Here is a 23,066-nt window from a genome sequence, read left to right as displayed (position 1 = left end):
CCACAAGACTACCGACCCCGACGCTGCTGATAAGTTCCTGTCAGGTATCACTAACCATCTTGATCCTGCAGGCACGGCAGCCTTGGACAAACCTCTGATGGTGGGCGAATTGCTCTCTGCCGCTAAATCCTTTAGGACCGGCAGGACCCCGGGCAGTGATGGTCTTCCAGCGGAGCTCTATGTAGCGCTGGGAGACCTCATCTGTCCGGACCTGTTGGACCTGTACGAGGAGATGGTGGTGGAGGGTAGAATGCCTCCATCTTTGAGGGAAGGAATGGTCACGATCCTGTACAAGCGGAAGGGAGAGAGGTGCGACCTGAGGAATTGGCGTCCCATCACTCTGCTCAACGTGGACTACAAGATCCTGGCCAAGACGATGGCGACACGACTTAAGACGGTGATCGGACGGATCATCCACCCGGACCAGACCTGCGGCATCCCTGGACGTCGCATCGCAGACAGCCTCGCTCTCGTGCGGGACACGGTCGAGTACATCAAGGTCCGCCGCGCACACGCGGCCCTGGTCTCCTTGGATCAGGAGAAGGCCTTCGACCGGGTTTCCCACGAGTTCATGGGCCGAGCTCTGCACCGGTTAGGTTTGGGTAACATGTTTTGTTCGTATGTCCGTCTGATGTATTTTGATATCCACAGCTCGGTGTTGGTGAACGGCTGGAAGACTGACCCCTTCCCTGTCCTCTCTGGGGTCAGACAAGGCTGCCCTCTATCACCTCTTCTTTTTGTTTGTGTTATAGAACTCTTCGCAGAGGCTATCCGGCAGAATGGAGAGATCAGAGGGATCACCGCACCGGGTCCGGGACGACACGAGGTCAAGTGCTCGCTCTACATGGACGACGTCACCGTCTTCTGCGCTGATCGTGGTTCAGTCGACGCCCTCGTCCAGACGTGTGAGAGGTTCGGCCGGGCTTCAGGGGCCAAAGTCAACTGCAGGAAGTCGGAAGCCATGCTCTTCGGGGATTGGCAGCCGGCCTCCTCCGCCCCCTTCCCCTTCAACATTCAACCGGATTTCCTCAAGGTGCTGGGAGTCTGGTTCGGGAAGGAAGGAGCGGCCCTCAAGTCCTGGCAAGAACGTTTGGCCAAGGTGAAGCAACGGATCGGACTCTGGAGCCTCAGACACCTCACTTGTGAGGGTAAGGCACTCGTCCTGCGTAATGAGGTCCTGCCCGTCTTGCAGTACACGGCGCAGGCCTGGCCCCCACACGTCACTGTGTGCAGGGCCATTACCAGGACAGTGTTTCACTTTGTCTGGGGATCCAAGATGGACAGAGTCAGGCGGGCCGTCATGTACAAGGAGCCTCGCAAGGGTGGGAAGGGCGTTCCAGATATCCCCACCCTCCTGCGATCCTCTTTTGTGTGTGATTGTGTCCGCCGGACTTTGCAAGTCAAGAATGGCTCCGCGGGCAGGTCCATGTCTCGCTTCTTCCTGCTTCCTCTTTGGAGGCGACTCGGCTGGGACAAGTGGGACAGCTCCTTCCCCTACAACTGGACGACGCCATGGTTCTACGGAGACGTCGTTCGATTTGTGGGGGAGCATCAACTGGAGGGACTCAAGCCCGACTTGTGGAAGCCCAAAACTATCCACAAGCTAATCAGAGCCAAGGATGACGTGGAGAACATCACAGGACTTCACCAGGACACGCTGGAGACTGCGTGGACAAATGTGTCGTCTGACAGGCTGACCAACGGGCACAATGACTTGTCGTGGATGGCGATTCAGGGCGGACTGCCCGTCCGGTCATTCATGCATGCCCGGAACCTGTGCAAGACCCGGTACTGCCCAAGGTGCCCCTTCGTGGAGGAAACATCTTTGCACACTTTTTGGGACTGCGGATTTGCACAGCGCCTATTGACTGCACTTGAGGACGACCTGAGGAACTCTGTCCCCAGGGCGAGCCTATCGCACCATTCTGTGCTTTATGGACTCTTCCCTGGGGTTCATACCGTCGGAGCCATCCAGGAGGCTTGGCGCCTTATGAACTGCTTCAAGGATGCCCTTTGGGTCGCCAGGAACCGGCTCATCTTGAGGAGGGAGAGGATGTCCATCCAGGACTGCCGCAGGCTGATCCACAGCCTGCTCAGAGACTATTCCATCATGGACGGTCCGGAGGACGAGGATGAGGACTAAACCCCTCCTCCCCCTCTCCCCTTATGTGTCTTGTCTTTCAATAAAGCTTCGGGCCTGTGATTTTCCCCTCCCCATCCCCTTTTTCCCAATCCCTATCCCTTATCACGGTTCGTCGTACTGTATTGATTGATATGCTTTTTCTTTCAGATTGAGTGTTTTGTGTAGCATAGGGGTGTGATGTGTCTAGTTAGTGCGTCGTATCCTCATGCTATGTAAATATGATGTAGAATTCTGTGTGTACTGGGCTGCGGCACTGTACACTGTCTGTTAACTTATTTTTTGTGCTAATAAAAGATATATTCAATCAAAAAAATCTGTTCTTATCAATTTAATATCTGATACGTCCCCTATCTGGGGACCATATATTAAATGGATTTTTAGAACAGGGAGATGGAAAAAGAGCTTGCTCTGTCCACTCCACGCATTGACCTGGTATTGCAGTATCTCCAGGACCGGTGCACCCCTTCTTTAATGCAGTTTCTAAAATCAGAAAGAATTGAATTCAATGTTTTTTGTTCATTTTGCTTGTTTGTCGGATTTTGGGATGGACTCTTTGGCTTTGCTTTTCTTCTCCTCATTGGATTTTTCATGTTCAAAGTTGCAGAAGCCAGATTACAAGCTCATTTTGGTTCAACTTCAGCAACTGTGCATTGCATTGCCATGTAATGTGATGCAATGCTTTCTTTCTAGCTCTCCCTTTTTACTTCCTTTTGGATAAACAGACATATTAGGCAAGCATTTTGGAGCTTTCACCTAAATAACTACAGGTGGTGAGATAAGCTGCACAATATAATTGACCTTTCAGTATATTGTTGCACACACACCATCTATTTAGCAAATGCCCTTGTTATCAACAGCAGCCTTTTAAACTCACCTGAGCTAACAGGTATGTGCGCTGGTTACTCTGCTGCGCTTAAAATTTCTTTTTTGGTTTGCTACAATGCCTTTTCTGAAACGTTGTCTCCTTCTGCTGGAACACTGACTTCTTTCATTTAATGCCTGCAGACTATAAAAGAGAACCCAACCCAAAAAGTTTGGTTGATTAGTCTGTGGCATTCTGTTAAACTGTTGCTTATGGCGGTCTCTGTGAGCTTCTCAGCGACATTCAGCCAGCCAGGTATCCTGCCTGCAGTAGATGGAATGTGGCAATGGAACGCTGGCTGCGCGTGTCATAATAGGCTCTGAGCCTTTATATACCTGTGCACAGCAGCAGCCACCTTCAGTCTGCTGCTGGACAGCCAGCAGCAGCAGCAGCAGCAGGAGAGGTATGTAATCAGGAGCCCTCCTGCTAAGGGTAGACAGCTGCTCGCTCCACCCCACCCCCCGCCTTAATTGGTTCTCCTCCCTTCCAACGGTGTTGAGGCGGGTGGGAACAGCAGGGGGTGAAGGTGCTGTGTTTAAAGAGGTGGAGTTATGCAGATCTAAAACGCGTGGATTGCAGCAGCAGCAAGCCGAAAAGTGCAGGCATGTAAGGGATCTAGAGGTTGACAACATGTCTTCTTAACGGGAGTCCAGGAGCTCATCTCCACAAATGGACTTTTCAGGATCCTTGGGTGGCTCCATAGTTTGAAACCAATTCTGGTTATCGCTTCTCGGCCTTTTGGCTAAGATCAAGTGTAGTATCTGTTCTTATCAGTTTAATATCTGATACGTCCCCTATCTGGGGACCATATATTAAATGGATTTTTAGAACAGGGAGATGGAAAAAGAGCTTGCTCTGTCCACTCCACGCATTGACCTGGTATTGCAGTATCTCCAGGACCGGTGCACCCCTTCTTTAATGCAGTTTCTAAAATCAGAAAGAATTGAATTCAATGTTTTTTGTTCATTTTGCTTGTTTGTCGGATTTTGGGATGGACTCTTTGGCTTTGCTTTTCTTCTCCTCATTGGATTTTTCATGTTCAAAGTTGCAGAAGCCAGATTACAAGCTCATTTTGGTTCAACTTCAGCAACTGTGCATTGCATTGCCATGTAATGTGATGCAATGCTATCTTTCTAGCTCTCCCTTTTTACTTCCTTTTGGATAAACAGACATATTAGGCAAGCATTTTGGAGCTTTCACCTAAATAACTACAGGTGGTGAGATAAGCTGCACAATATAATTGACCTTTCAGTATATTGTTGCACACACACCATCTATTTAGCAAATGCCCTTGTTATCAACAGCAGCCTTTTAAACTCACCTGAGCTAACAGGTATGTGCGCTGGTTACTCTGCTGCGCTTAAAATTTCTTTTTTGGTTTGCTACAATGCCTTTTCTGAAACGTTGTCTCCTTCTGCTGGAACACTGACTTCTTTCATTTAATGCCTGCAGACCATAAAAGAGAACCCAACCCAAAAAGTTTGGTTGATTAGTCTGTGGCATTCTGTTAAACTGTTGCTTATGGCGGTCTCTGTGAGCTTCTCAGCGACATTCAGCCAGCCAGGTATCCTGCCTGCAGTAGATGGAATGTGGCAATGGAACGCTGGCTGCGCGTGTCATAATAGGCTCTGAGCCTTTATATACCTGTGCACAGCAGCAGCCACCTTCAGTCTGCTGCTGGACAGCCAGCAGCAGCAGCAGCAGGAGAGGTATGTAATCAGGAGCCCTCCTGCTAAGGGTAGACAGCTGCTCGTTCCACCCCACCCCCCGCCTTAATTGGTTCTCCTCCCTTCCAACGGTGTTGAGGCGGGTGGGAACAGCAGGGGGTGAAGGTGCTGTGTTTAAAGAGGTGGAGTTATGCAGATCTAAAACGCGTGGATTGCAGCAGCAGCAAGCCGAAAAGTGCAGGCATGTAAGGGATCTAGAGGTTGACAACATGTCTTCTTAACGGGAGTCCAGGAGCTCATCTCCACAAATGGACTTTTCAGGATCCTTGGGTGGCTCCGTAGTTTGAAACCAATTCTGGTTATCGCTTCTCGGCCTTTTGGCTAAGATCAAGTGTAGTATCTGTTCTTATCAGTTTAATATCTGATACGTCCCCTATCTGGGGACCATATATTAAATGGATTTTTAGAACAGGGAGATGGAAAAAGAGCTTGCTCTGTCCACTCCACGCATTGACCTGGTATTGCAGTATCTCCAGGACCGGTGCACCCCTTCTTTAATGCAGTTTCTAAAATCAGAAAGAATTGAATTCAATGTTTTTTGTTCATTTTGCTTGTTTGTCGGATTTTGGGATGGACTCTTTGGCTTTGCTTTTCTTCTCCTCATTGGATTTTTCATGTTCAAAGTTGCAGAAGCCAGATTACAAGCTCATTTTGGTTCAACTTCAGCAACTGTGCATTGCATTGCCATGTAATGTGATGCAATGCTATCTTTCTAGCTCTCCCTTTTTACTTCCTTTTGGATAAACAGACATATTAGGCAAGCATTTTGGAGCTTTCACCTAAATAACTACAGGTGGTGAGATAAGCTGCACAATATAATTGACCTTTCAGTATATTGTTGCACACACACCATCTATTTAGCAAATGCCCTTGTTATCAACAGCAGCCTTTTAAACTCACCTGAGCTAACAGGTATGTGCGCTGGTTACTCTGCTGCGCTTAAAATTTCTTTTTTGGTTTGCTACAATGCCTTTTCTGAAACGTTGTCTCCTTCTGCTGGAACACTGACTTCTTTCATTTAATGCCTGCAGACTATAAAAGAGAACCCAACCCAAAAAGTTTGGTTGATTAGTCTGTGGCATTCTGTTAAACTGTTGCTTATGGCGGTCTCTGTGAGCTTCTCAGCGACATTCAGCCAGCCAGGTATCCTGCCTGCAGTAGATGGAATGTGGCAATGGAACGCTGGCTGCGCGTGTCATAATAGGCTCTGAGCCTTTATATACCTGTGCACAGCAGCAGCCACCTTCAGTCTGCTGCTGGACAGCCAGCAGCAGCAGCAGCAGGAGAGGTATGTAATCAGGAGCCCTCCTGCTAAGGGTAGACAGCTGCTCGTTCCACCCCACCCCCCGCCTTAATTGGTTCTCCTCCCTTCCAACGGTGTTGAGGCGGGTGGGAACAGCAGGGGGTGAAGGTGCTGTGTTTAAAGAGGTGGAGTTATGCAGATCTAAAACGCGTGGATTGCAGCAGCAGCAAGCCGAAAAGTGCAGGCATGTAAGGGATCTAGAGGTTGACAACATGTCTTCTTAACGGGAGTCCAGGAGCTCATCTCCACAAATGGACTTTTCAGGATCCTTGGGTGGCTCCGTAGTTTGAAACCAATTCTGGTTATCGCTTCTCGGCCTTTTGGCTAAGATCAAGTGTAGTATCTGTTCTTATCAGTTTAATATCTGATACGTCCCCTATCTGGGGACCATATATTAAATGGATTTTTAGAACAGGGAGATGGAAAAAGAGCTTGCTCTGTCCACTCCACGCATTGACCTGGTATTGCAGTATCTCCAGGACCGGTGCACCCCTTCTTTAATGCAGTTTCTAAAATCAGAAAGAATTGAATTCAATGTTTTTTGTTCATTTTGCTTGTTTGTCGGATTTTGGGATGGACTCTTTGGCTTTGCTTTTCTTCTCCTCATTGGATTTTTCATGTTCAAAGTTGCAGAAGCCAGATTACAAGCTCATTTTGGTTCAACTTCAGCAACTGTGCATTGCATTGCCATGTAATGTGATGCAATGCTATCTTTCTAGCTCTCCCTTTTTACTTCCTTTTGGATAAACAGACATATTAGGCAAGCATTTTGGAGCTTTCACCTAAATAACTACAGGTGGTGAGATAAGCTGCACAATATAATTGACCTTTCAGTATATTGTTGCACACACACCATCTATTTAGCAAATGCCCTTGTTATCAACAGCAGCCTTTTAAACTCACCTGAGATAACAGGTATGTGCGCTGGTTACTCTGCTGCGCTTAAAATTTCTTTTTTGGTTTGCTACAATGCCTTTTCTGAAACGTTGTCTCCTTCTGCTGGAACACTGACTTCTTTCATTTAATGCCTGCAGACTATAAAAGAGAACCCAACCCAAAAAGTTTGGTTGATTAGTCTGTGGCATTCTGTTAAACTGTTGCTTATGGCGGTCTCTGTGAGCTTCTCAGCGACATTCAGCCAGCCAGGTATCCTGCCTGCAGTAGATGGAATGTGGCAATGGAACGCTGGCTGCGCGTGTCATAATAGGCTCTGAGCCTTTATATACCTGTGCACAGCAGCAGCCACCTTCAGTCTGCTGCTGGACAGCCAGCAGCAGCAGCAGCAGGAGAGGTATGTAATCAGGAGCCCTCCTGCTAAGGGTAGACAGCTGCTCGTTCCACCCCACCCCCCGCCTTAATTGGTTCTCCTCCCTTCCAACGGTGTTGAGGCGGGTGGGAACAGCAGGGGGTGAAGGTGCTGTGTTTAAAGAGGTGGAGTTATGCAGATCTAAAACGCGTGGATTGCAGCAGCAGCAAGCCGAAAAGTGCAGGCATGTAAGGGATCTAGAGGTTGACAACATGTCTTCTTAACGGAAGTCCAGGAGCTCATCTCCACAAATGGACTTTTCAGGATCCTTGGGTGGCTCCGTAGTTTGAAACCAATTCTGGTTATCGCTTCTCGGCCTTTTGGCTAAGATCAAGTGTAGTATCTGTTCTTATCAGTTTAATATCTGATACGTCCCCTATCTGGGGACCATATATTAAATGGATTTTTAGAACAGGGAGATGGAAAAAGAGCTTGCTCTGTCCACTCCACGCATTGACCTGGTATTGCAGTATCTCCAGGACCGGTGCACCCCTTCTTTAATGCAGTTTCTAAAATCAGAAAGAATTGAATTCAATGTTTTTTGTTCATTTTGCTTGTTTGTCGGATTTTGGGATGGACTCTTTGGCTTTGCTTTTCTTCTCCTCATTGGATTTTTCATGTTCAAAGTTGCAGAAGCCAGATTACAAGCTCATTTTGGTTCAACTTCAGCAACTGTGCATTGCATTGCCATGTAATGTGATGCAATGCTATCTTTCTAGCTCTCCCTTTTTACTTCCTTTTGGATAAACAGACATATTAGGCAAGCATTTTGGAGCTTTCACCTAAATAACTACAGGTGGTGAGATAAGCTGCACAATATAATTGACCTTTCAGTATATTGTTGCACACACACCATCTATTTAGCAAATGCCCTTGTTATCAACAGCAGCCTTTTAAACTCACCTGAGCTAACAGGTATGTGCGCTGGTTACTCTGCTGCGCTTAAAATTTCTTTTTTGGTTTGCTACAATGCCTTTTCTGAAACGTTGTCTCCTTCTGCTGGAACACTGACTTCTTTCATTTAATGCCTGCAGACTATAAAAGAGAACCCAACCCAAAAAGTTTGGTTGATTAGTCTGTGGCATTCTGTTAAACTGTTGTTTATGGCGGTCTCTGTGAGCTTCTCAGCGACATTCAGCCAGCCAGGTATCCTGCCTGCAGTAGATGGAATGTGGCAATGGAACGCTGGCTGCGCGTGTCATAATAGGCTCTGAGCCTTTATATACCTGTGCACAGCAGCAGCCACCTTCAGTCTGCTGCTGGACAGCCAGCAGCAGCAGCAGCAGGAGAGGTATGTAATCAGGAGCCCTCCTGCTAAGGGTAGACAGCTGCTCGTTCCACCCCACCCCCCGCCTTAATTGGTTCTCCTCCCTTCCAACGGTGTTGAGACGGGTGGGAACAGCAGGGGGTGAAGGTGCTGTGTTTAAAGAGGTGGAGTTATGCAGATCTAAAACGCGTGGATTGCAGCAGCAGCAAGCCGAAAAGTGCAGGCATGTAAGGGATCTAGAGGTTGACAACATGTCTTCTTAACGGGAGTCCAGGAGCTCATCTCCACAAATGGACTTTTCAGGATCCTTGGGTGGCTCCGTAGTTTGAAACCAATTCTGGTTATCGCTTCTCGGCCTTTTGGCTAAGATCAAGTGTAGTATCTGTTCTTATCAGTTTAATATCTGATACGTCCCCTATCTGGGGACCATATATTAAATGGATTTTTAGAACAGGGAGATGGAAAAAGAGCTTGCTCTGTCCACTCCACGCATTGACCTGGTATTGCAGTATCTCCAGGACCGGTGCACCCCTTCTTTAATGCAGTTTCTAAAATCAGAAAGAATTGAATTCAATGTTTTTTGTTCATTTTGCTTGTTTGTCGGATTTTGGGATGGACTCTTTGGCTTTGCTTTTCTTCTCCTCATTGGATTTTTCATGTTCAAAGTTGCAGAAGCCAGATTACAAGCTCATTTTGGTTCAACTTCAGCAACTGTGCATTGCATTGCCATGTAATGTGATGCAATGCTATCTTTCTAGCTCTCCCTTTTTACTTCCTTTTGGATAAACAGACATATTAGGCAAGCATTTTGGAGCTTTCACCTAAATAACTACAGGTGGTGAGATAAGCTGCACAATATAATTGACCTTTCAGTATATTGTTGCACACACACCATCTATTTAGCAAATGCCCTTGTTATCAACAGCAGCCTTTTAAACTCACCTGAGCTAACAGGTATGTGCGCTGGTTACTCTGCTGCGCTTAAAATTTCTTTTTTGGTTTGCTACAATGCCTTTTCTGAAACGTTGTCTCCTTCTGCTGGAACACTGACTTCTTTCATTTAATGCCTGCAGACTATAAAAGAGAACCCAACCCAAAAAGTTTGGTTGATTAGTCTGTGGCATTCTGTTAAACTGTTGCTTATGGCGGTCTCTGTGAGCTTCTCAGCGACATTCAGCCAGCCAGGTATCCTGCCTGCAGTAGATGGAATGTGGCAATGGAACGCTGGCTGCGCGTGTCATAATAGGCTCTGAGCCTTTATATACCTGTGCACAGCAGCAGCCACCTTCAGTCTGCTGCTGGACAGCCAGCAGCAGCAGCAGCAGGAGAGGTATGTAATCAGGAGCCCTCCTGCTAAGGGTAGACAGCTGCTCAATCCACCCCACCCCCCGCCTTAATTGGTTCTCCTCCCTTCCAACGGTGTTGAGGCGGGTGGGAACAGCAGGGGGTGAAGGTGCTGTGTTTAAAGAGGTGGAGTTATGCAGATCTAAAACGCGTGGATTGCAGCAGCAGCAAGCCGAAAAGTGCAGGCATGTAAGGGATCTAGAGGTTGACAACATGTCTTCTTAACGGGAGTCCAGGAGCTCATCTCCACAAATGGACTTTTCAGGATCCTTGGGTGGCTCCGTAGTTTGAAACCAATTCTGGTTATCGCTTCTCGGCCTTTTGGCTAAGATCAAGTGTAGTATCTGTTCTTATCAGTTTAATATCTGATACGTCCCCTATCTGGGGACCATATATTAAATGGATTTTTAGAACAGGGAGATGGAAAAAGAGCTTGCTCTGTCCACTCCACGCATTGACCTGGTATTGCAGTATCTTCAGGACCGGTGCACCCCTTCTTTAATGCAGTTTCTAAAATCAGAAAGAATTGAATTCAATGTTTTTTGTTCATTTTGCTTGTTTGTCGGATTTTGGGATGGACTCTTTGGCTTTGCTTTTCTTCTCCTCATTGGATTTTTCATGTTCAAAGTTGCAGAAGCCAGATTACAAGCTCATTTTGGTTCAACTTCAGCAACTGTGCATTGCATTGCCATGTAATGTGATGCAATTCTATCTTTCTAGCTCTCCCTTTTTACTTCCTTTTGGATAAACAGACATATTAGGCAAGCATTTTGGAGCTTTCACCTAAATAACTACAGGTGGTGAGATAAGCTGCACAATATAATTGACCTTTCAGTATATTGTTGCACACACACCATCTATTTAGCAAATGCCCTTGTTATCAACAGCAGCCTTTTAAACTCACCTGAGCTAACAGGTATGTGCGCTGGTTACTCTGCTGCGCTTAAAATTTCTTTTTTGGTTTGCTACAATGCCTTTTCTGAAACGTTGTCTCCTTCTGCTGGAACACTGACTTCTTTCATTTAATGCCTGCAGACTATAAAAGAGAACCCAACCCAAAAAGTTTGGTTGATTAGTCTGTGGCATTCTGTTAAACTGTTGCTTATGGCGGTCTCTGTGAGCTTCTCAGCGACATTCAGCCAGCCAGGTATCCTGCCTGCAGTAGATGGAATGTGGCAATGGAACGCTGGCTGCGCGTGTCATAATAGGCTCTGAGCCTTTATATACCTGTGCACAGCAGCAGCCACCTTCAGTCTGCTGCTGGACAGCTAGCAGCAGCAGCAGCAGGAGAGGTATGTAATCAGGAGCCCTCCTGCTAAGGGTAGACAGCTGCTCAATCCACCCCACCCCCCGCCTTAATTGGTTCTCCTCCCTTCCAACGGTGTTGAGGCGGGTGGGAACAGCAGGGGGTGAAGGTGCTGTGTTTAAAGAGGTGGAGTTATGCAGATCTAAAACGCGTGGATTGCAGCAGCAGCAAGCCGAAAAGTGCAGGCATGTAAGGGATCTAGAGGTTGACAACATGTCTTCTTAACGGGAGTCCAGGAGCTCATCTCCACAAATGGACTTTTCAGGATCCTTGGGTGGCTCCGTAGTTTGAAACCAATTCTGGTTATCGCTTCTCGGCCTTTTGGCTAAGATCAAGTGTAGTATCTGTTCTTATCAGTTTAATATCTGATACGTCCCCTATCTGGGGACCATATATTAAATGGATTTTTAGAACAGGGAGATGGAAAAAGAGCTTGCTCTGTCCACTCCACGCATTGACCTGGTATTGCAGTATCTTCAGGACCGGTGCACCCCTTCTTTAATGCAGTTTCTAAAATCAGAAAGAATTGAATTCAATGTTTTTTGTTCATTTTGCTTGTTTGTCGGATTTTGGGATGGACTCTTTGGCTTTGCTTTTCTTCTCCTCATTGGATTTTTCATGTTCAAAGTTGCAGAAGCCAGATTACAAGCTCATTTTGGTTCAACTTCAGCAACTGTGCATTGCATTGCCATGTAATGTGATGCAATTCTATCTTTCTAGCTCTCCCTTTTTACTTCCTTTTGGATAAACAGACATATTAGGCAAGCATTTTGGAGCTTTCACCTAAATAACTACAGGTGGTGAGATAAGCTGCACAATATAATTGACCTTTCAGTATATTGTTGCACACACACCATCTATTTAGCAAATGCCCTTGTTATCAACAGCAGCCTTTTAAACTCACCTGAGCTAACAGGTATGTGCGCTGGTTACTCTGCTGCGCTTAAAATTTCTTTTTTGGTTTGCTACAATGCCTTTTCTGAAACGTTGTCTCCTTCTGCTGGAACACTGACTTCTTTCATTTAATGCCTGCAGACTATAAAAGAGAACCCAACCCAAAAAGTTTGGTTGATTAGTCTGTGGCATTCTGTTAAACTGTTGCTTATGGCGGTCTCTGTGAGCTTCTCAGCGACATTCAGCCAGCCAGGTATCCTGCCTGCAGTAGATGGAATGTGGCAATGGAACGCTGGCTGCGCGTGTCATAATAGGCTCTGAGCCTTTATATACCTGTGCACAGCAGCAGCCACCTTCAGTCTGCTGCTGGACAGCCAGCAGCAGCAGCAGCAGGAGAGGTATGTAATCAGGAGCCCTCCTGCTAAGGGTAGACAGCTGCTCGTTCCACCCCACCCCCCGCCTTAATTGGTTCTCCTCCCTTCCAACGGTGTTGAGGCGGGTGGGAACAGCAGGGGGTGAAGGTGCTGTGTTTAAAGAGGTGGAGTTATGCAGATCTAAAACGCGTGGATTGCAGCAGCAGCAAGCCGAAAAGTGCAGGCATGTAAGGGATCTAGAGGTTGACAACATGTCTTCTTAACGGGAGTCCAGGAGCTCATCTCCACAAATGGACTTTTCAGGATCCTTGGGTGGCTCCGTAGTTTGAAACCAATTCTGGTTATCGCTTCTCGGCCTTTTGGCTAAGATCAAGTGTAGTATCTGTTCTTATCAGTTTAATATCTGATACGTCCCCTATCTGGGGACCATATATTAAATGGATTTTTAGAACAGGGAGATGGAAAAAGAGCTTGCTCTGTCCACTCCACGCATTGACCTGGTATTGCAGTATCTCCAGGACCGGTGCACCCCTTCTTTAATGCAGTTTCTAAAATCAGAAAGAATTGAATTCAATGTTTTTTGTTCATTTTGCTTGTTTGTCGGATTTTGGGATGGACTCTTTGGCTTTGCTTTTCTTCTCCTCATTGGATTTTTCATGTTCAAAGTTGCAGAAGCCAGATTACAAGCTCATTTTGGTTCAACTTCAGCAACTGTGCATTGCATTGCCATGTAATGTGATGCAATGCTATCTTTCTAGCTCTCCCTTTTTACTTCCTTTTGGATAAACAGACATATTAGGCAAGCATTTTGGAGCTTTCACCTAAATAACTACAGGTGGTGAGATAAGCTGCACAATATAATTGACCTTTCAGTATATTGTTGCACACACACCATCTATTTAGCAAATGCCCTTGTTATCAACAGCAGCCTTTTAAACTCACCTGAGCTAACAGGTATGTGCGCTGGTTACTCTGCTGCGCTTAAAATTTCTTTTTTGGTTTGCTACAATGCCTTTTCTGAAACGTTGTCTCCTTCTGCTGGAACACTGACTTCTTTCATTTAATGCCTGCAGACTATAAAAGAGAACCCAACCCAAAAAGTTTGGTTGATTAGTCTGTGGCATTCTGTTAAACTGTTGCTTATGGCGGTCTCTGTGAGCTTCTCAGCGACATTCAGCCAGCCAGGTATCCTGCCTGCAGTAGATGGAATGTGGCAATGGAACGCTGGCTGCGCGTGTCATAATAGGCTCTGAGCCTTTATATACCTGTGCACAGCAGCAGCCACCTTCAGTCTGCTGCTGGACAGCCAGCAGCAGCAGCAGCAGGAGAGGTATGTAATCAGGAGCCCTCCTGCTAAGGGTAGACAGCTGCTCGTTCCACCCCACCCCCCGCCTTAATTGGTTCTCCTCCCTTCCAACGGTGTTGAGGCGGGTGGGAACAGCAGGGGGTGAAGGTGCTGTGTTTAAAGAGGTGGAGTTATGCAGATCTAAAACGCGTGGATTGCAGCAGCAGCAAGCCGAAAAGTGCAGGCATGTAAGGGATCTAGAGGTTGACAACATGTCTTCTTAACGGGAGTCCAGGAGCTCATCTCCACAAATGGACTTTTCAGGATCCTTGGGTGGCTCCGTAGTTTGAAACCAATTCTGGTTATCGCTTCTCGGCCTTTTGGCTAAGATCAAGTGTAGTATCTGTTCTTATCAGTTTAATATCTGATACGTCCCCTATCTGGGGACCATATATTAAATGGATTTTTAGAACAGGGAGATGGAAAAAGAGCTTGCTCTGTCCACTCCACGCATTGACCTGGTATTGCAGTATCTCCAGGACCGGTGCACCCCTTCTTTAATGCAGTTTCTAAAATCAGAAAGAATTGAATTCAATGTTTTTTGTTCATTTTGCTTGTTTGTCGGATTTTGGGATGGACTCTTTGGCTTTGCTTTTCTTCTCCTCATTGGATTTTTCATGTTCAAAGTTGCAGAAGCCAGATTACAAGCTCATTTTGGTTCAACTTCAGCAACTGTGCATTGCATTGCCATGTAATGTGATGCAATGCTATCTTTCTAGCTCTCCCTTTTTACTTCCTTTTGGATAAACAGACATATTAGGCAAGCATTTTGGAGCTTTCACCTAAATAACTACAGGTGGTGAGATAAGCTGCACAATATAATTGACCTTTCAGTATATTGTTGCACACACACCATCTATTTAGCAAATGCCCTTGTTATCAACAGCAGCCTTTTAAACTCACCTGAGCTAACAGGTATGTGCGCTGGTTACTCTGCTGCGCTTAAAATTTCTTTTTTGGTTTGCTACAATGCCTTTTCTGAAACGTTGTCTCCTTCTGCTGGAACACTGACTTCTTTCATTTAATGCCTGCAGACTATAAAAGAGAACCCAACCCAAAAAGTTTGGTTGATTAGTCTGTGGCATTCTGTTAAACTGTTGCTTATGGCGGTCTCTGTGAGCTTCTCAGCGACATTCAGCCAGCCAGGTATCCTGCCTGCAGTAGATGGAATGTGGCAATGGAACGCTGGCTGCGCGTGTCATAATAGGCTCTGAGCCTTTATATACCTGTGCACAGCAGCAGCCACCTTCAGTCTGCTGCTGGACAGCCAGCAGCAGCAGCAGCAGGAGAGGTATGTAATCAGGAGCCCTCCTGCTAAGGGTAGACAGCTGCTCGTTCCACCCCACCCCCCGCCTTAATTGGTTCTCCTCCCTTCCAACGGTGTTGAGGCGGGTGGGAACAGCAGGGGGTGAAGGTGCTGTGTTTAAAGAGGTGGAGTTATGCAGATCTAAAACGCGTGGATTGCAGCAGCAGCAAGCCGAAAAGTGCAGGCATGTAAGGGATCTAGAGGTTGACAACATGTCTTCTTAACGGGAGTCCAGGAGCTCATCTCCACAAATGGACTTTTCAGGATCCTTGGGTGGCTCCGTAGTTTGAAACCAATTCTGGTTATCGCTTCTCGGCCTTTTGGCTAAGATCAAGTGTAGTATCTGTTCTTATCAGTTTAATATCTGATACGTCCCCTATCTGGGGACCATATATTAAATGGATTTTTAGAACAGGGAGATGGAAAAAGAGCTTGCTCTGTCCACTCCACGCATTGACCTGGTATTGCAGTATCTCCAGGACCGGTGCACCCCTTCTTTAATGCAGTTTCTAAAATCAGAAAGAATTGAATTCAATGTTTTTTGTTCATTTTGCTTGTTTGTCGGATTTTGGGATGGACTCTTTGGCTTTGCTTTTCTTCTCCTCATTGGATTTTTCATGTTCAAAGTTGCAGAAGCCAGATTACAAGCTCATTTTGGTTCAACTTCAGCAACTGTGCATTGCATTGCCATGTAATGTGATGCAATGCTATCTTTCTAGCTCTCCCTTTTTACTTCCTTTTGGATAAACAGACATATTAGGCAAGCATTTTGGAGCTTTCACCTAAATAACTACAGGTGGTGAGATAAGCTGCACAATATAATTGACCTTTCAGTATATTGTTGCACACACACCATCTATTTAGCAAATGCCCTTGTTATCAACAGCAGCCTTTTAAACTCACCTGAGCTAACAGGTATGTGCGCTGGTTACTCTGCTGCGCTTAAAATTTCTTTTTTGGTTTGCTACAATGCCTTTTCTGAAACGTTGTCTCCTTCTGCTGGAACACTGACTTCTTTCATTTAATGCCTGCAGACTATAAAAGAGAACCCAACCCAAAAAGTTTGGTTGATTAGTCTGTGGCATTCTGTTAAACTGTTGCTTATGGCGGTCTCTGTGAGCTTCTCAGCGACATTCAGCCAGCCAGGTATCCTGCCTGCAGTAGATGGAATGTGGCAATGGAACGCTGGCTGCGCGTGTCATAATAGGCTCTGAGCCTTTATATACCTGTGCACAGCAGCAGCCACCTTCAGTCTGCTGCTGGACAGCCAGCAGCAGCAGCAGCAGGAGAGGTATGTAATCAGGAGCCCTCCTGCTAAGGGTAGACAGCTGCTCGTTCCACCCCACCCCCCGCCTTAATTGGTTCTCCTCCCTTCCAACGGTGTTGAGGCGGGTGGGAACAGCAGGGGGTGAAGGTGCTGTGTTTAAAGAGGTGGAGTTATGCAGATCTAAAACGCGTGGATTGCAGCAGCAGCAAGCCGAAAAGTGCAGGCATGTAAGGGATCTAGAGGTTGACAACATGTCTTCTTAACGGGAGTCCAGGAGCTCATCTCCACAAATGGACTTTTCAGGATCCTTGGGTGGCTCCGTAGTTTGAAACCAATTCTGGTTATCGCTTCTCGGCCTTTTGGCTAAGATCAAGTGTAGTATCTGTTCTTATCAGTTTAATATCTGATACGTCCCCTATCTGGGGACCATATATTAAATGGATTTTTAGAACAGGGAGATGGAAAAAGAGCTTGCTCTGTCCACTCCACGCATTGACCTGGTATTGCAGTATCTCCAGGACCGGTGCACCCCTTCTTTAATGCAGTTTCTAAAATCAGAAAGAATTGAATTCAATGTTTTTTGTTCATTTTGCTTGTTTGTCGGATTTTGGGATGGACTCTTTGGCTTTGCTTTTCTTCTCCTCATTGGATTTTTCATGTTCAAAGTTGCAGAAGCCAGATTACAAGCTCATTTTGGTTCAACTTCAGCAACTGTGCATTGCATTGCCATGTAATGTGATGCAATGCTATCTTTCTAGCTCTCCCTTTTTACTTCCTTTTGGATAAACAGACATATTAGGCAAGCATTTTGGAGCTTTCACCTAAATAACTACAGGTGGTGAGATAAGCTGCACAATATAATTGACCTTTCAGTATATTGTTGCACACACACCATCTATTTAGCAAATGCCCTTGTTATCAACAGCAGCCTTTTAAACTCACCTGAGCTAACAGGTATGTGCGCTGGTTACTCTGCTGCGCTTAAAATTTCTTTTTTGGTTTGCTACAATGCCTTTTCTGAAACGTTGTCTCCTTCTGCTGGAACACTGACTTCTTTCATTTAATGCCTGCAGACTATAAAAGAGAACCCAACCCAAAAAGTTTGGTTGATTAGTCTGTGGCATTCTGTTAAACTGTTGCTTATGGCGGTCTCTGTGAGCTTCTCAGCGACATTCAGCCAGCCAGGTATCCTGCCTGCAGTAGATGGAATGTGGCAATGGAACGCTGGCTGCGCGTGTCATAATAGGCTCTGAGCCTTTATATACCTGTGCACAGCAGCAGCCACCTTCAGTCTGCTGCTGGACAGCCAGCAGCAGCAGCAGCAGCAGGAGAGGTATGTAATCAGGAGCCCTCCTGCTAAGGGTAGACAGCTGCTCGTTCCACCCCACCCCCCGCCTTAATTGGTTCTCCTCCCTTCCAACGGTGTTGAGGCGGGTGGGAACAGCAGGGGGTGAAGGTGCTGTGTTTAAAGAGGTGGAGTTATGCAGATCTAAAACGCGTGGATTGCAGCAGCAGCAAGCCGAAAAGTGCAGGCATGTAAGGGATCTAGAGGTTGACAACATGTCTTCTTAACGGGAGTCCAGGAGCTCATCTCCACAAATGGACTTTTCAGGATCCTTGGGTGGCTCCGTAGTTTGAAACCAATTCTGGTTATCGCTTCTCGGCCTTTTGGCTAAGATCAAGTGTAGTATCTGTTCTTATCAGTTTAATATCTGATACGTCCCCTATCTGGGGACCATATATTAAATGGATTTTTAGAACAGGGAGATGGAAAAAGAGCTTGCTCTGTCCACTCCACGCATTGACCTGGTATTGCAGTATCTCCAGGACCGGTGCACCCCTTCTTTAATGCAGTTTCTAAAATCAGAAAGAATTGAATTCAATGTTTTTTGTTCATTTTGCTTGTTTGTCGGATTTTGGGATGGACTCTTTGGCTTTGCTTTTCTTCTCCTCATTGGATTTTTCATGTTCAAAGTTGCAGAAGCCAGATTACAAGCTCATTTTGGTTCAACTTCAGCAACTGTGCATTGCATTGCCATGTAATGTGATGCAATGCTATCTTTCTAGCTCTCCCTTTTTACTTCCTTTTGGATAAACAGACATATTAGGCAAGCATTTTGGAGCTTTCACCTAAATAACTACAGGTGGTGAGATAAGCTGCACAATATAATTGACCTTTCAGTATATTGTTGCACACACACCATCTATTTAGCAAATGCCCTTGTTATCAACAGCAGCCTTTTAAACTCACCTGAGCTAACAGGTATGTGCGCTGGTTACTCTGCTGCGCTTAAAATTTCTTTTTTGGTTTGCTACAATGCCTTTTCTGAAACGTTGTCTCCTTCTGCTGGAACACTGACTTCTTTCATTTAATGCCTGCAGACTATAAAAGAGAACCCAACCCAAAAAGTTTGGTTGATTAGTCTGTGGCATTCTGTTAAACTGTTGCTTATGGCGGTCTCTGTGAGCTTCTCAGCGACATTCAGCCAGCCAGGTATCCTGCCTGCAGTAGATGGAATGTGGCAATGGAACGCTGGCTGCGCGTGTCATAATAGGCTCTGAGCCTTTATATACCTGTGCACAGCAGCAGCCACCTTCAGTCTGCTGCTGGACAGCCAGCAGCAGCAGCAGCAGCAGGAGAGGTATGTAATCAGGAGCCCTCCTGCTAAGGGTAGACAGCTGCTCGTTCCACCCCACCCCCCGCCTTAATTGGTTCTCCTCCCTTCCAACGGTGTTGAGGCGGGTGGGAACAGCAGGGGGTGAAGGTGCTGTGTTTAAAGAGGTGGAGTTATGCAGATCTAAAACGCGTGGATTGCAGCAGCAGCAAGCCGAAAAGTGCAGGCATGTAAGGGATCTAGAGGTTGACAACATGTCTTCTTAACGGGAGTCCAGGAGCTCATCTCCACAAATGGACTTTTCAGGATCCTTGGGTGGCTCCGTAGTTTGAAACCAATTCTGGTTATCGCTTCTCGGCCTTTTGGCTAAGATCAAGTGTAGTATCTGTTCTTATCAGTTTAATATCTGATACGTCCCCTATCTGGGGACCATATATTAAATGGATTTTTAGAACAGGGAGATGGAAAAAGAGCTTGCTCTGTCCACTCCACGCATTGACCTGGTATTGCAGTATCTCCAGGACCGGTGCACCCCTTCTTTAATGCAGTTTCTAAAATCAGAAAGAATTGAATTCAATGTTTTTTGTTCATTTTGCTTGTTTGTCGGATTTTGGGATGGACTCTTTGGCTTTGCTTTTCTTCTCCTCATTGGATTTTTCATGTTCAAAGTTGCAGAAGCCAGATTACAAGCTCATTTTGGTTCAACTTCAGCAACTGTGCATTGCATTGCCATGTAATGTGATGCAATGCTATCTTTCTAGCTCTCCCTTTTTACTTCCTTTTGGATAAACAGACATATTAGGCAAGCATTTTGGAGCTTTCACCTAAATAACTACAGGTGGTGAGATAAGCTGCACAATATAATTGACCTTTCAGTATATTGTTGCACACACACCATCTATTTAGCAAATGCCCTTGTTATCAACAGCAGCCTTTTAAACTCACCTGAGCTAACAGGTATGTGCGCTGGTTACTCTGCTGCGCTTAAAATTTCTTTTTTGGTTTGCTACAATGCCTTTTCTGAAACGTTGTCTCCTTCTGCTGGAACACTGACTTCTTTCATTTAATGCCTGCAGACTATAAAAGAGAACCCAACCCAAAAAGTTTGGTTGATTAGTCTGTGGCATTCTGTTAAACTGTTGCTTATGGCGGTCTCTGTGAGCTTCTCAGCGACATTCAGCCAGCCAGGTATCCTGCCTGCAGTAGATGGAATGTGGCAATGGAACGCTGGCTGCGCGTGTCATAATAGGCTCTGAGCCTTTATATACCTGTGCACAGCAGCAGCCACCTTCAGTCTGCTGCTGGACAGCTAGCAGCAGCAGCAGCAGGAGAGGTATGTAATCAGGAGCCCTCCTGCTAAGGGTAGACAGCTGCTCGTTCCACCCCACCCCCCGCCTTAATTGGTTCTCCTCCCTTCCAACGGTGTTGAGGCGGGTGGGAACAGCAGGGGGTGAAGGTGCTGTGTTTAAAGAGGTGGAGTTATGCAGATCTAAAACGCGTGGATTGCAGCAGCAGCAAGCCGAAAAGTGCAGGCATGTAAGGGATCTAGAGGTTGACAACATGTCTTCTTAACGGGAGTCCAGGAGCTCATCTCCACAAATGGACTTTTCAGGATCCTTGGGTGGCTCCGTAGTTTGAAACCAATTCTGGTTATCGCTTCTCGGCCTTTTGGCTAAGATCAAGTGTAGTATCTGTTCTTATCAGTTTAATATCTGATACGTCCCCTATCTGGGGACCATATATTAAATGGATTTTTAGAACAGGGAGATGGAAAAAGAGCTTGCTCTGTCCACTCCACGCATTGACCTGGTATTGCAGTATCTCCAGGACCGGTGCACCCCTTCTTTAATGCAGTTTCTAAAATCAGAAAGAATTTAATCCAATGTTTTTTGTTCATTTTGCTTGTTTGTCGGATTTTGGGATGGACTCTTTGGCTTTGCTTTTCTTCTCCTCATTGGATTTTTCATGTTCAAAGTTGCAGAAGCCAGATTACAAGCTCATTTTGGTTCAACTTCAGCAACTGTGCATTGCATTGCCATGTAATGTGATGCAATGCTTTCTTTCTAGCTCTCCCTTTTTACTTCCTTTTGGATAAACAGACATATTAGGCAAGCATTTTGGAGCTTTCACCTAAATAACTACAGGTGGTGAGATAAGCTGCACAATATAATTGACCTTTCAGTATATTGTTGCACACACACCATCTATTTAGCAAATGCCCTTGTTATCAACAGCAGCCTTTTAAACTCACCTGAGCTAACAGGTATGTGCGCTGGTTACTCTGCTGCGCTTAAAATTTCTTTTTTGGTTTGCTACAATGCCTTTTCTGAAACGTTGTCTCCTTCTGCTGGAACACTGACTTCTTTCATTTAATGCCTGCAGACTATAAAAGAGAACCCAACCCAAAAAGTTTGGTTGATTAGTCTGTGGCATTCTGTTAAACTGTTGCTTATGGCGGTCTCTGTGAGCTTCTCAGCGACATTCAGCCAGCCAGGTATCCTGCCTGCAGTAGATGGAATGTGGCAATGGAACGCTGGCTGCGCGTGTCATAATAGGCTCTGAGCCTTTATATACCTGTGCACAGCAGCAGCCACCTTCAGTCTGCTGCTGGACAGCTAGCAGCAGCAGCAGCAGGAGAGGTATGTAATCAGGAGCCCTCCTGCTAAGGGTAGACAGCTGCTCGTTCCACCCCACCCCCCGCCTTAATTGGTTCTCCTCCCTTCCAACGGTGTTGAGGCGGGTGGGAACAGCAGGGGGTGAAGGTGCTGTGTTTAAAGAGGTGGAGTTATGCAGATCTAAAACGCGTGGATTGCAGCAGCAGCAAGCCGAAAAGTGCAGGCATGTAAGGGATCTAGAGGTTGACAACATGTCTTCTTAACGGGAGTCCAGGAGCTCATCTCCACAAATGGACTTTTCAGGATCCTTGGGTGGCTCCGTAGTTTGAAACCAATTCTGGTTATCGCTTCTCGGCCTTTTGGCTAAGATCAAGTGTAGTATCTGTTCTTATCAGTTTAATATCTGATACGTCCCCTATCTGGGGACCATATATTAAATGGATTTTTAGAACAGGGAGATGGAAAAAGAGCTTGCTCTGTCCACTCCACGCATTGACCTGGTATTGCAGTATCTCCAGGACCGGTGCACCCCTTCTTTAATGCAGTTTCTAAAATCAGAAAGAATTGAATTCAATGTTTTTTGTTCATTTTGCTTGTTTGTCGGATTTTGGGATGGACTCTTTGGCTTTGCTTTTCTTCTCCTCATTGGATTTTTCATGTTCAAAGTTGCAGAAGCCAGATTACAAGCTCATTTTGGTTCAACTTCAGCAACTGTGCATTGCATTGCCATGTAATGTGATGCAATGCTTTCTTTCTAGCTCTCCCTTTTTACTTCCTTTTGGATAAACAGACATATTAGGCAAGCATTTTGGAGCTTTCACCTAAATAACTACAGGTGGTGAGATAAGCTGCACAATATAATTGACCTTTCAGTATATTGTTGCACACACACCATCTATTTAGCAAATGCCCTTGTTATCAACAGCAGCCTTTTAAACTCACCTGAGCTAACAGGTATGTGCGCTGGTTACTCTGCTGCGCTTAAAATTTCTTTTTTGGTTTGCTACAATGCCTTTTCTGAAACGTTGTCTCCTTCTGCTGGAACACTGACTTCTTTCATTTAATGCCTGCAGACTATAAAAGAGAACCCAACCCAAAAAGTTTGGTTGATTAGTCTGTGGCATTCTGTTAAACTGTTGCTTATGGCGGTCTCTGTGAGCTTCTCAGCGACATTCAGCCAGCCAGGTATCCTGCCTGCAGTAGATGGAATGTGGCAATGGAACGCTGGCTGCGCGTGTCATAATAGGCTCTGAGCCTTTATATACCTGTGCACAGCAGCAGCCACCTTCAGTCTGCTGCTGGACAGCCAGCAGCAGCAGCAGCAGGAGAGGTATGTAATCAGGAGCCCTCCTGCTAAGGGTAGACAGCTGCTCGTTCCACCCCACCCCCCGC

The 23,066-nt window shown here is 46.0% G+C and overlaps 16 non-coding genes across 16 annotated transcripts; all 16 read left to right on the top strand.

Moving 5' to 3' along the window:
• The first annotated feature begins 2,415 nt into the window (after positions 1-2,415).
• Positions 2,416-2,609, top strand: LOC141231835 (U2 spliceosomal RNA). Its single transcript, XR_012298139.1, has one exon. It is a non-coding gene; the product is annotated as a U2 spliceosomal RNA (small nuclear RNA).
• Positions 2,610-3,727: 1,118 nt separating this feature from the next.
• On the top strand, positions 3,728-3,918 carry LOC141232306 (U2 spliceosomal RNA). Its single transcript, XR_012298562.1, has one exon. It is a non-coding gene; the product is annotated as a U2 spliceosomal RNA (small nuclear RNA).
• Positions 3,919-5,033: 1,115 nt separating this feature from the next.
• LOC141232305 (U2 spliceosomal RNA) lies at positions 5,034-5,224 on the top strand. Its single transcript, XR_012298561.1, has one exon. It is a non-coding gene; the product is annotated as a U2 spliceosomal RNA (small nuclear RNA).
• Positions 5,225-6,339: 1,115 nt separating this feature from the next.
• LOC141232304 (U2 spliceosomal RNA) lies at positions 6,340-6,530 on the top strand. Its single transcript, XR_012298560.1, has one exon. It is a non-coding gene; the product is annotated as a U2 spliceosomal RNA (small nuclear RNA).
• Positions 6,531-7,645: 1,115 nt separating this feature from the next.
• On the top strand, positions 7,646-7,836 carry LOC141232303 (U2 spliceosomal RNA). Its single transcript, XR_012298559.1, has one exon. It is a non-coding gene; the product is annotated as a U2 spliceosomal RNA (small nuclear RNA).
• A 1,115-nt stretch (positions 7,837-8,951) lies between these two features.
• Positions 8,952-9,142, top strand: LOC141232302 (U2 spliceosomal RNA). Its single transcript, XR_012298558.1, has one exon. It is a non-coding gene; the product is annotated as a U2 spliceosomal RNA (small nuclear RNA).
• Positions 9,143-10,257: 1,115 nt separating this feature from the next.
• Positions 10,258-10,448, top strand: LOC141231724 (U2 spliceosomal RNA). The gene has a single exon (XR_012298035.1). It is a non-coding gene; the product is annotated as a U2 spliceosomal RNA (small nuclear RNA).
• Positions 10,449-11,563: 1,115 nt separating this feature from the next.
• Positions 11,564-11,754, top strand: LOC141231723 (U2 spliceosomal RNA). Its single transcript, XR_012298034.1, has one exon. It is a non-coding gene; the product is annotated as a U2 spliceosomal RNA (small nuclear RNA).
• Positions 11,755-12,869: 1,115 nt separating this feature from the next.
• LOC141232301 (U2 spliceosomal RNA) lies at positions 12,870-13,060 on the top strand. Its single transcript, XR_012298557.1, has one exon. It is a non-coding gene; the product is annotated as a U2 spliceosomal RNA (small nuclear RNA).
• Positions 13,061-14,175: 1,115 nt separating this feature from the next.
• Positions 14,176-14,366, top strand: LOC141232299 (U2 spliceosomal RNA). The gene has a single exon (XR_012298555.1). It is a non-coding gene; the product is annotated as a U2 spliceosomal RNA (small nuclear RNA).
• Positions 14,367-15,481: 1,115 nt separating this feature from the next.
• LOC141232298 (U2 spliceosomal RNA) lies at positions 15,482-15,672 on the top strand. Its single transcript, XR_012298554.1, has one exon. It is a non-coding gene; the product is annotated as a U2 spliceosomal RNA (small nuclear RNA).
• Positions 15,673-16,787: 1,115 nt separating this feature from the next.
• On the top strand, positions 16,788-16,978 carry LOC141232297 (U2 spliceosomal RNA). The gene has a single exon (XR_012298553.1). It is a non-coding gene; the product is annotated as a U2 spliceosomal RNA (small nuclear RNA).
• Positions 16,979-18,096: 1,118 nt separating this feature from the next.
• On the top strand, positions 18,097-18,287 carry LOC141232296 (U2 spliceosomal RNA). The gene has a single exon (XR_012298552.1). It is a non-coding gene; the product is annotated as a U2 spliceosomal RNA (small nuclear RNA).
• A 1,118-nt stretch (positions 18,288-19,405) lies between these two features.
• LOC141232295 (U2 spliceosomal RNA) lies at positions 19,406-19,596 on the top strand. The gene has a single exon (XR_012298551.1). It is a non-coding gene; the product is annotated as a U2 spliceosomal RNA (small nuclear RNA).
• A 1,115-nt stretch (positions 19,597-20,711) lies between these two features.
• On the top strand, positions 20,712-20,902 carry LOC141232294 (U2 spliceosomal RNA). Its single transcript, XR_012298550.1, has one exon. It is a non-coding gene; the product is annotated as a U2 spliceosomal RNA (small nuclear RNA).
• A 1,115-nt stretch (positions 20,903-22,017) lies between these two features.
• On the top strand, positions 22,018-22,208 carry LOC141232293 (U2 spliceosomal RNA). Its single transcript, XR_012298549.1, has one exon. It is a non-coding gene; the product is annotated as a U2 spliceosomal RNA (small nuclear RNA).
• The last annotated feature ends 858 nt before the right edge of the window (positions 22,209-23,066 follow it).

This window comes from Phyllobates terribilis, unplaced genomic scaffold (assembly GCF_046119375.1).
Source record: "Phyllobates terribilis strain yellow unplaced genomic scaffold, ASM4611937v1 Scaffold_538__1_contigs__length_1162401, whole genome shotgun sequence".
NCBI classification, from domain to species: domain Eukaryota; kingdom Metazoa; phylum Chordata; class Amphibia; order Anura; family Dendrobatidae; genus Phyllobates; species Phyllobates terribilis.
This window is presented reverse-complemented; position numbering and strand designations above follow the sequence as displayed.